This window comes from Lissotriton vulgaris, chromosome 1_1 (genome assembly GCF_964263255.1).
Source record: "Lissotriton vulgaris chromosome 1_1, aLisVul1.2, whole genome shotgun sequence".
NCBI classification, from domain to species: Eukaryota; Metazoa; Chordata; class Amphibia; order Caudata; family Salamandridae; genus Lissotriton; species Lissotriton vulgaris.
The window spans coordinates 1202087603-1202100311 of NC_141685.1; positions in this window are offsets into that span (position 1 = coordinate 1202087603).

Sequence of the window (12709 nt, forward strand, 5' to 3'; positions counted from 1 at the left end):
TTTTGCTGTTTATCCTGTTTTTCTCGAGACATCTGCAGTTGCCTCTGGATTCTTTTATTTTATTTATTTTTATTGCGTTTTTCAATTAAAACCAAACATAAAACAAAACATGAATACAGAATCCCCCACTCTCTTGCTGGCATTCCCGGCCTTGTAAAGTTCTCTGATATCTGCAAAGATCTTGTTTGCGCTATATAAAACTTTCAAAATAAATAAATAAATAAATACACATTGCATAGCATTCCACATTGGCCATGTAGGGTAAGGATATAATAAAGTGACTATCGCGGTTGAATCTACACATAAGTTTGAGCAAACTAGGTGCAAAGAGAAATCAGAGGCGTTTGTGCAGTTCTCATGGTTACACATACTTGGAAGAAACAGTACATCGGTCGAGGGTCTGCCCTGGGTCCTTTGGGTGCATCTGGATTCTTGGAGGTCGGCGGTGAACCAGGTGGTTTTCCTGAGGATCTGTCTGTTGGGATTGCGAAGGGGTGCAAGCTTGTCTGTGCAGTTTGAGATAAATCTGGAGAGACCTTTGGCTTCGAGGTTGGAGGTGGAGTTGAGCTGTTCCTTAGTGACTTTGCTCCAGTTCCTTTGTGGGGAACATGGTGCAGGTTTGGGCGGCGTGGGTTTGTCGACTTGGATGTGTACCCAGTGGTGGTCTGTCCATGGGGCTGCGTGGTGTAGCTGAAGTGAATGTTGTTACCACCCTCTAAGATGGGGTCGAGTGTGTGTCCTGCCTTGTGGGTGGGCATGGTGATGAACTGTTTCAGTCCTATGTTGGTGAGGATGTCCAGGAAGGTGGTGGAGTTGGGGTCGCTGGAGTTGTCAAGGTGGAAGTTTAGTTCTCCGATGAATATGTAGTTCATAGAGGAGATGGTGTGGGGTGCGATTAGGCTAGCATGGTGAGCAGTTGGAGCGGTCCTTCCTCTGGATCTTGTATCCGTCGGGGATGGAGGTGGTGATTTGGGGGGCAGGGGGAGGTGCCACAGCGGCAGCAGCGGCGGGTAAAGGGCATGGAGAGCAACGGACAAAGAAAGGCAGAAAAACTGCAAAGTTAAACGCAGGCACAGGTACAATAACAAGACAGGCACAATAACACGACATTGAAGAGGCTAGAAGGGAGACAGAAAAACAGGCACAGAAAGACAGCAAACAATACAGAGACATACAACAGCGGCCAGCAGAAGAGCTGTTACTGACTTAATTGTTTCTTGGTTAGGCACCAATTTCTGCACCAATTTCTGCATCTCAACTAATTTAAGGTCAAAGATTCGCCTCCCAAAATCTTACTTCCAGCCAAGTCAAGGCCGAATCAATCACAGACCAAGTTTTGGGTACACTACCTTCAAGTGCCAGTTATAGTGCTGTAGTTGTCAGATAGAATAAGTAAGATAAACATATCGCATGGACAGAATATTGTGCCAGGAATGTCGAGGACCAAAATATTGAGAAGGTAAGTGCAAATAGGTAGGTATAGTTTTACTATTCTTAACTCCACTTATTCTTACATTGAAGATATATACAGTCAAGATACATATATGTGGAGTTATATACATTAACCTTTTGCTTATACATAGAACATACCTTCACAATATATTTGTTTTCGATATTCGTGACATGAAGTTTAGTTCACACAATATTTTTGAATCAATATTTAATCCAAACATCTTTAATTGTGTATCTCCAATTTATTCTAAAACCTCATCAGTGTAACTCCACACAGGCTTTGGGCTGTATCACCTGTATCCAAAATTGATCTAATGCAAATGTTATTAAGATATGTGTCTACTTGTACCCCTTGTTGGACCAATCTAAAACTTTTTGGTAATTCCTAAACCTCCCTATTCTACTCCTTGATTATGCTTATACAAATTACTAGGCCCGTACTTATGGAGTCAATTTCCAATCTATGTATTTGAGCTTATATAGCGCAAAGCTACCCGCAGTGGGTTTCCCGGCACTTGCTTAGGGAACCCGTCCTGGTATTCCCCTGTGAGATATCCCGGCAGGGTATCCACAAGGTGAAAGCCAGGCATCCCGCCGCGAGGGGCCGTTGTGGAGATTAAGCAAGCTATTGCCCAGAGTTGCAGAGTGTGAACCCCTGAGTCGAGAAGGCACCGGCGCGAGAATTATCGAGTCCGTGGAATTTTTAGCCCAAGACCCGCCGAGGCAGGGAATTGAACCCTGGTCCAGGGCCGATCTCAGCTTCCGGGTCTGCCGCCTCTAACCTCTGAGCCACACTTCACAACTGTGCTTCATCTGCTCGCTTTCTGCTTTCAAAAGCACCTGCAAGACTCAGCAAGCAAAGTTTGAAATTGTCAACAACACATGGGCCAGATGTACAAAGCGTTGATCTGGTGCAAACAACCCGATTTATAGAATCGGGCTGTTTGGGACCAGAAAAACGTTTTTTAAATGTACAAAATGCAATAACATTTGCATTTGCGATTTGGTATTTGAAAGGGGCATGTTTAGGATGTCTCTTACAAATACCAAATCAGTTTGATATGTGTTACTGTTTTGCGACCGAATTCTGGTTGGTAAACAGTAATAATTGCAACCTATTAGCAAAGGGTAAGGGGTCCCCTGGGAACCCCTTGCCCATTAAGAATGTAAGTAAAAATATTTTTTAATAGCATACACTGGTCCCAAGGACTAAAAAATTAAACTGCTAAGTTTCATAGGTTTTTTTTCTAAATGCAGCCCATTTTCCTTTAGGGAAAACGAACTGCATTTAAAAAAGATTGCTTTATCAAAAAGCAATCACAGATATGGTGGTCTGCTGACCTTAACAGGCCACCATCCCTGTGATGGCTGCAATTCCTAATAGGTCGCAAATTGTGACATACCTCACTATTATGCATGAGGTAGGTCTGTTTGTGACCCACTAGGAATCACTAATGAAACTCAAAAGAGCTTTGACATTAAGAATACTGATTTCCTAATTACGATTTTAAAGGAATCGCAAGTAGGAAATCAGTAGTCACAATGCTAGTACATGTAGCCATTGTTACTTTCTCACTTTTGCACTCACTAGCCCTCAGATTATCCACTACTCCAATTTGTATATGTAGAATATATAGACTTGTACAGGCTGTATATTTTACTTTGTTTTGCCTTTCCTGCATTTTGCCCCAATCTACAGCCATATGTCACATAACAAATATATTGTTACCACGCAATATGTATATGATTATTTGAACAACGCTTGTCTTGCTATGTAGTGCATCTCTTGTTAAAATGCTTAACACTAGCCAAACAAATATGTAAATAATGCATATAATCAATTGTACTGTATGCTTGAGGTTTGCTGTTCCTAACCATTTGAGGAAAGTTTTCTAAACCTGCCAAAAGTATTCTTGGTACCATTCACATAAAGCATGCATTCTGTAATTAGTGTGAGATGGTGGATTAAAGGACACAACTTTAGCCCTTTGATTTGCTAGCTGTGTAAGCTATTCTTCAAATCTATGCAGGCATGTTTTAATGCAGAAAACGTACAAATGTGACTCCTAAAAAAATTATTTTGATCAAATTTGACCTGCCCCTGGAAATGATTTGCAGATTCAAATTTTATGTCAAGACTAGAGGCTCCTATTTTTCTATTCTACCTTGCTTTAATTTCAATTGTAGCAGTCAAGACTGATAAAAACATCTCAAGAGGCTTAGCAAAAGGCTAGCCAATGGGAATAAAATAAACATAATGGCCACAACAACCCATATTATAATAGCACTATGTATAATGTCCAGCTTGACAGTGAACAGCACTCTTTACTTGTATGAGAAATTAAATAGGACCAGAAAATAATGGAAAAATGGACTCCATAATAGAAAAGGCCAGAACAAATGTAAACAGTTCTTGGCAAATGTTCTTGAGAGGGAAAGTCCGTGAAGAATACAAGGAGGCGGGTAGAAATCCATGTGGAAACACCGAAGAGTTTGGTGCAGCTGAAGATTCAGGTTGACCCATGATGTCCTTAAGAGGATGTGGGTGCAATGCTGGAGCCGCTGTCAGGGAAAGAAACACAGACTACCAAGTGTTGAGGTCACCTCCATGTCTTTAACAACATTAAGACGTTCCTTCATAAATTACTAGAAAAAAATCAACATTTTATTCCAAGACCGGAGGCTCATATTATGATTATTTAAAGTATGTCAATTACTGCAGAAAGCTGCATTGACAAAAGGTTTGCAATAAAATTTTATAAATACTGTATCATTAGACCAGTCAGCTGATCTAAGAATATCCTCAAACCTGGAACCCGCCCAAAAACACTTTAACGGCCAGGGTACCACTAGAGGAAAGAACCCCAAAAGCAGAAATATCTATATCTGCTAAGGACATAACCCATCTGACCCAACGAGTCAGGGTGACTTAGGAGACCGGATTATGTGGCTTACAAAAGGAAATAGGAAGTTGGGAGAGGGAAGATGTTCTGAGTTCAAACGTCTTTTGTTCATACACTTTACTACATTGTCCAACACACAGTTTAGGTTGAACTGGAAAATAAAAGTAAAATACTGAATTAAAGTAAGTTTTTGTGTATTTGTTGATTGTAAACATAATCCCTGTGGTATACAGTTGAGAAGAAACATGTAAAGCTTTGACATCTGTTAAATGATTAATAGAAATCAAACAATAATACATAGTAAGCTTTACAGAAAACATCTCCAGAGAAAGAACTGTATTGTCAGGGCATAATAGAAACAAATTCAAAACCACATTCACATCCCGCAATTTGTTATACTTTGGACAAGGAGGTTGAGAAATGTTACTCCCTTTAAAAGACTACAGATTAGCTGGTGTTCTATGACTGGTCTGCAATTGATGTAGGGATGGTTTAATGAAACAGCCAATCTGTACAAGTTTATGGTCCAGTAAGACTTACCTCCACAAGCTTTAGCTGCTGGAAAATTAACAATATAAACTATATCGGCCAAAAAGGGATTGAGATGTTTTCCAAACACCAGCTTGACCATAAAGTCCATGTGAACATATAAGCTTTAGTTGTTCCTGGAGCCCAGGCTTTGCTAATGAATTATGCAGCCTCTGGTGAAATTAAATGAAATGGGATGATTGGGCTGACCCGTTATTCTTCAAGCAGGAAAGAGTGTGAGAGTTGTCGAGAACTAGATTATGAGGGTGGCTCGGAGGATCCAGTAGAAGGTTGGTGAAGGACGAAAGAAGGACTGGGAAGTCAATCAGTAGTTCCCGAAGAGGAGGAAACCATACTTGTGATTGCCAGAATGGGACCACCAGAGATGTTTGTTGGCGTCTGACCATCAGAAAAGTCGGAAAAGCATAGTTGCCTGACAGAGACCAGTCCTGTAAGAAAGCATTTATAGCTAAGGCTAGAGGATCTGGACACCAGCTGAAGCAACAAGGCACATGGGTATTAAGGTGTAAAGTGAAATGATCAATGTTTAAAGGACCCCATTTTTGGGACAGAGACTGGAAGCTTCATCCTTCTGTTTTACAGTCTCTGAAGTCTCGTTTGATGATGAGAGTGCTAAACTGAGATGGAAATGTTGCCCTGAAAGTATTCTGCTCAGAGAGAAATCTTGTTGAGAAGACAGGATTCCCAAATGCTTTTCACATGTTCTGCAAGAGGTTTTGGATTTGGTGCCGCCCAAATGATTTTTAAAATGAACTGCATACACGTTGGGCATGCAAAGAAGAATTAAACGTGGTATTCTGTATTTAACCAGGCTTTTGATTGCAAAGATGCCTTCCAGCATATCTAAGCAATTGATATGTAATTTGGACTCCTCGAAAGACCACTTCCAGTCGAGATTAAACCACAGGGGGTGTCTCATCATGTACAACTTGCATCTGATTCTAATAAAATATCTGCGACTGACTGATCGATGTGGACAGAATCTGAATAGGCCAGACCCTTGCGGAGGTGGCAAATCTTAAGGCGTTGATGGGCCCAGTAATGGAGAAGACCGAAGACCCACTAGTCTAACCAGAGATCTAAGGGCTATTTGGGGGCTGGAAAAAGTATTTAGAATCTCTACTTTGCATCAGTAGCAGTTGAGGAATTTATCAGAAAGCTTACAAATTTGATTTGTTGAGTGGGGATGAGAACTGATTTATCTGTGTTTAAAATTAAACCTAGCTCTGAAAGAAGCGAACAGGAGAAATGTAAATTGGTGCGAAGGGACTGAATATCTTGATTCATGAGTAAAACGTTGTCTAGGTAACTCATTAGTCTGACGCCCAGAGATTTGAGATAAGCTACCACATCTTTCATTACTTTCGTAAAGCATTATGGTGTGAAGAAAGGTCGAAGGGAAGAGATGAAAATTGGTAAGGTAGAAACTTTCTACTGTTCCAATGGCAGGGACTATCAGAGCGATGAATAGGAATTATTAGGGAAGCATTTTGTAAGTCTAGTGTTACCATGCAGTAGTGCTGATGTAAAGAGTCCATGAGATGAATTATAGCCTCCATTTTGAAATGTCGGTACACCACAAACATTTAGAAAATTCTTAGGTTGATCGCTGGGTGCACCTTTTGTTTTTCTTCTGAACCAGGTATAGGGAAGAGATAAACCCTGAAGGATCTAGAAGAGAAAATTGAAAAGCCTGTTTTTGTAATAGAGATTGGAGTTCTAGAGAAATTAGATTGATTGTGTCTTATGAAAACCTTGGAGATGGAGGGAAGACACTTTGGAAAGATGGAGCAAAACACCCTATAAGATAACCTTGAATTGTGTTGAGAACCCAAGGATCTACAGTTATAGTTTGCCATTTTGGAAGAAAAAACTGAAGACGGCCACACACAGGAGGATGGCCAGATGGACGTTTCACCATGTTGATTGTTATTTCTGAAATTATTTTGTCCTTGATTTCAGTAGTCTCTACCTCTTTAAGGGTAGAACTGTGCCTTGTAGTCTTGATAGGAGTAGCTTGAATTAAAGGAGCCTCTGGATCCTGCCTCTACCAGCCCATGCAAAAACATGTTCAGAGAACACTTTTAGTAAGGATTTCTGGGCTTTGTCAATTAAAGAAAAAGTGGTCACTTATCGACTAACATCCTTGATAAAGGAATCCCCAAACATGAGACCATCACCCTTAATGCCTAGCCAGATTAGCCAAATTGGGATCTAACTTTAAAAGGAGACCTTTTCTCCATTTGTGAGTTGTTGTGGAGTTGGCATTGCCAAGCAACCAGAAGGCTCTCTGAGTCCACATAGAAAGGTCTTGGGGATCAATATCCAGATTATCCCAGATTATCTAATCAAGTGGATCTGACATGTCAAAAATGAAAGCTAGAGGACCCACTACATCTAGTAATTAATCTTGACAAGTTGACCATGCCTTGTCAATGGCTTTGCATGTGCCTTTGCTGAATTTAGAGCAGAAGGTGAGCAAAGCGGGGCAATAGATTCGTAGAAGTAATTTTGGATGAAAGGGATGGTCTTGGTTGGACATTTGCTTCTGGTTTGTTTACATATCTTCAAGACTTTGTCTTTCCTTAGATAATCTCCTACGTGGACAGGAGGAAACCTCTATCAAGTTTGTATATCAAATCAGTGTGGGATCGAACATAAGAGATCCCTCAGAGTCCAGGACTATTTTGGGTAAACAAAGAATCATTTTTTGGTTTTTTTTCAGTAGAAGAGGGGAAGAGGAAAGATAATGGACCCCAAACATTTCAGTAATGTCATCTGATCCCCATATCATCATCGGTGTCCACAATTTTTTAAATTATTATTTGTTAGTGGGATTTCGAATATTCTTAGACTTGCACTTATCATTTTACTTGGTATTCCCCTCCTTCAAAGGAGGCCTGAGATGAGCAACGTCATTGTTATGGTGTGAGGAAACCTCACTGTTCCAATGTGCAAAATCCTTATTAGGGGTCATAACTTGATTCTTTTTAACAGGTGAAGGTAAAGATTTATGCTTTCTGCTTTCCCCCCACAGAAGGGGCCGGTAAAATTCACCTTGATGATGCTAACTGCCAAGCAACCAAGCAACTAACTGGTGATCTAGAGAGTTTGCAGCTTCTTCAACAATTATCTACTTCCACACATAGATTAGGACATATTTGTGGCACAGCGTTTACTAACATGCCGCACATTGACATTTGTATGCTTATTCCACTGGTGGGGTCATACCATCTACCCATGCCTTTAATTTTATTTCATGACAGACTGCCAGTGATCTCTACCACTGCCTTCACTTGGCTCAGAAGTGGTTCAAAGTTATGTTATGTTAAAAGAGACTTATAACACGCACAACTACTCAGGAGTATCCTGGCGCAAAACGGACTCAGTCGTGTGAAAGTGGAAAATTAAAAGAAAGCTTTATTAAAAAAGTGGGTTTTGAGAAGTCTCTTAAAGGCACCAAGATCCTGCGTGTGGCGTAAGGCGACTGGAAGACTGTTCCAGCGCACGGCCACCCTAACCGAGAGTGACTGACCCCCCCCCAATCTGGAGTGTCGGAAGCGGGGATGGCCATCAAACGGTGAGAGGCAGAACGCAAAGAGCGTTGAGAAGTATAAAAGGCCACACATTTCCTAATGTAAGTGGGTCCTGAGTCATGCAGGGCTCTGTGTGCTAAGGTAAGGGCCTTAAACTGCACTCTCTGGGCCACAGGCAGCCAGTGGAGGTCACAGAGGCGTGCCCTTATGCTTGTTCTCTTAGAGATGTTAAATAAGAGTCTGGCCACCGCGTTTTGAATCAGTTGGAGTTTGTTCATTAGGTAGCCCGGAATGCCAATAAAAAGCGCATTAGCATAATCTAAACGGGAATAAGTGCCCGAGCCACCATTTCCTTGGCTGGCTGAGGAAGCAGAGGGAAAAATCTGCAAAGCGACTTGAGTGCACCGAAACAGACACCCGTAAGTCTCTTGATGTGATCAGAGAATCTGAGATCCTCCCCAAACCAAACCCCCCCACATTTTTTGCCGGGCCTCCCTCCGAAAGCGGACGGGGAAAATCGGGGGGCCATGGAGCCTCCACAAAGTTTGGCGGAAATTGGCCTTACAGAAGAACCTCCAATTTCCCCTCATTGCACTTTAGCTTAGCCTGTGCAAGCCATGTAAACATGGCGGAAAGGCAGCTCTGCGCAGCCCCTGTGCACAGGTCGGGCCATTCCAGGTAAATAAAAGCTGGGTGTCATCTGCGTAGGCCATAATTTTGGCCCCCAGGTCTCCAGCCAGCGAGATCATAGGAGTCAGATAGATGTTAAAGAGCAAGGGGCTCAAAGTCGAGCCCAGAGGGACTCCAGTTATGACCTCCCTGGCCAAGGATGAGAAAGGAGGTATCCAGGCTTGCTGGGTACGAGTATCCAAAAAGGTCTCCAGCCAGGACCACACTACCCCCAAGATGCCAATGGCAGAAAGGCGGGAGAGGAGAAGCTGGTGAGCGACCATATCGAAGGCGGCAGAGAGGTCCAATAAAATCAGAGCCTCTCTGCCGCTTCCATCCAAGCACTCCCTGATTACCTCTGCCATTTCCACCGGAGCTGTCTCAGTACTATAAGATTTCTGAAACCTGACTGGGCTGGATGTAAAGCCCCCGAGGATTCCACAAAGGCATCTAATTGGCGAAAGGCCACTTTCTCGCAGACCTTCGACATTGCAGGTAGTAGAGAAATAGGGCAGGGACAGCAGGGTCCGCCGTCTGCTTCTTAAGGAGAGGTAGAAGCTTGGCTTGTTTCCACTGTCAAGGCAAAATCGCCGCCTGAAGGGACCAGTTGACAATGGTCGTTACTTCAGTGCAAACAACATCGGCCACTCCTGCTAGGACTCTAGCCGGACACGGGTCAGAAGGTGAACCTGACTTGAGAGATTTCAGAATAGAAAGAATGTCAGACGCCACAGCCGGAGTAAACTGCGAGAATGATGTGGTATTGGGAATACAGAGGGGAGGTATTGGGAGGGGATTTAGCAGTGGCACTGATAGATCCAGGCCCTCTTGGATTATTTGTATCTTATGATTAAAGAATGCTGATAGCTCCTCACACCATCCTGTGCAGGCTGGAGTGGCCTTAAATTCTGCACAGGGTGACATGAAGCTTTTAGCAATAGAGAAAATCTCTTTACCGTTGTTATTGGCCTTCATTATTCTATCAGCATAAAAAAACGCTCTTAGCTTCCCTGACCGCTGTATAGTAGAGTCTCTGTGCTGCACGCAACTCAGACTTAGCTGCAGGACAGTAGGCCGTCCTCCACTGACGCTCCAACTTCTTACAGCCCAGTTTCATCTCCTTAAAGGCAAGGGAGTACCAGGGCTGAGAGGGAGAAGGCCGGTGAACCTTGGAAGAAAGAGGTTTGCCAGAGGATTCAACCCCCCGGCTGACCCAGGTGTTAAAGCGGTCAACCGCCTCCTCGAGGTTGGCAGCAGGGTCGACCTGAGATTGCCTAAGGACCTCCATTATTCCCGAAATATCAACCTTACGGGTGGGTGGGCCAGATGGAACAGAACGTCTCCATATTCCAAGAGAAAGTAATCCGGGAATGATCAGACCAGGAGACAGGCAGTGGATCTTCCATATGTAATTAAAAATTTGAACATACCATGTCAATCAGATGACCCCTCGAGTGGGTGGGCTTGGAGACCCACTGGGTCAGTTGTGTCAAGGCCAGAAGGTCCAATAGAGCCATGGCATCGGGGGACTCCAGGTTATCTAAGTGAATATTAAAATCGCCCAAAAGGAGGAATTTAGGGAAAAACAGGGCCCGTCCAGCGATAACCTCCCCCAGAATCTTTAGGAAGGCACCAATCTGGCCGGGGTGGCGGTAGATCAGTGTGCCACCCAGCGTGAAATGGGGCGATAGGGTGAATGAGAAATCCAGGGCCTCACCCTCAGAGACATCTATAGAGGCCTCACAAGCAAAGGCCCAGTGATCTCTGAATACCACCGCAGTTCCCCCCTCTCCCTGTCGTGCGATCGGCACGAGCTAAGTGGTAGCCCCTGGGGACAGCGAGTACAACCACCGGCTCACATGACTCCCCATGCCATGTTTCGGTGATGAACAATACATCAAGCTTACAATCTACAATTAGATCAAAAATATTTTCTGCATGTTTCCCCATTGAGCGGGCGTTAATAAGGGCTGCCAGAACTCCCTGCTCCTTTCCCACTATGAGTCCCTCACTAGAGGAATTAGTAGTAAGGTGGAAGCTGCAGCTGGGGCACCCCCCGGCAAGATCTAGGCTAGCATCACAGCATTTCAAACCTGTGCTAGTTACCGGGTCCATAGATAGCAGTTCAGCTCGAGTGTAGGCCATGGGTTCGGAGCCAGAGCTAGCAGCATGGCTGGCCCTGGGCCCGCCCGGGGCGAGGACGGGCGTAGACGGGCTTGCCTTTGGCACGCCTTTGGCGCCATACCGGCGTGCCGGCTGTGCGCTCGATTGCACATCTGTTTTTAAAGGGGAGAGGAGGCAACTAGAACGGCAACCTCAACCACCGCGAAACCAGAAGTTGACTCCCTCCACAGCAATCAGGACCAGAGAGCCTGCGGTGGAACAAGGAGGGCAACCAGCTGAATTAAGTTTCAAATGTGAGTGAAGTCCAGCATCTAAAGTGAGTTAAAAATTATTTCTGAAAATGGTATTTAGCAGCAATAGAATAGCACAGTGCAATCAAAGATAGCATATACACTAAAAACGGTAGAATGGGCAGCACTTCCACACGCGCATCCCCCTGAAAGGCTCAATCATACTCTAAAAAAGCACAGTTTAACTCGTTGATTGCGCCACGAATTCCTCCAGGGTGCGAGTGAAATAATGAGTGGGCATGGTTTGGATAGCCCCCGGCCACCCTCTGCACAGGCTCACTGCGAGGTAGGACAGCCGGGGGGCCATCCGACGCATTGAACGGGTTAAATTTGGACCAACATATAAGTGAAGCCAGTATGCGAATAGAGCTGGTTTACAGAAGCACAGGATCGGATTGCTCCCCTGACCAAACAAGTTATACAGAGACAAAAGCCCTCAGCAGGAACGTTCAACAATGAACTTTTTGTCTCTAAAAAGAAATGCAAATGTTTTAGCACCTTTGGCATAAAAACGATTACCCATGTTTGATTCTAAAACTGCTCTAAAAGCATACCATCAGCGTATCTCTCAGTTTTGGCGAGCATTCTACTCACAGAAGATATTAGCTTCTAGTAATTATTCATGTTTTCAAATTGTTAAAACCCTCACATCATCATCCTCAATTCAGTAGACAAGGAAGAAGATGAAACAAAGCTGTAAAACATTAGCTTATTTTTCACTGAAAAAGTAGAAAAATTTATATTTCCTTACCAGCAGAAGCTAGAAATTGCCCGCAGTTAGAGATGTGGTTTGACTCTACAGCCGATAATCTTACTTTGGTAACAATTCTGCCCAATATTCCTTAAGAAATTGACCTCTCTCTGTTCAGCCATCCAATCTGTCTGCACAGCAGATTTAATTTATCCCACCATCTTGGAGCAGGGCTGCTAGATTATTCACCTTGCTATATGTGAATTGATTAATCTCTCCCTGTCCTCTAGTTGTGTTCCCGAACAATGGAAACACGCAATGGGGGTCCTCCTGTTGCCCAAAGGGTGTATTGTCCAATCATGTGCCTCCTCAGTGGGTGGGGTATACTGATTCAACTATCTCAGTTGGGATTCAGGGTCATTGTAAGACCTGGCACCATTTCATTTTTGACTATTGCAAGGCTACCTGTTCCCATAGGTCAGAATGGGCAGTTTG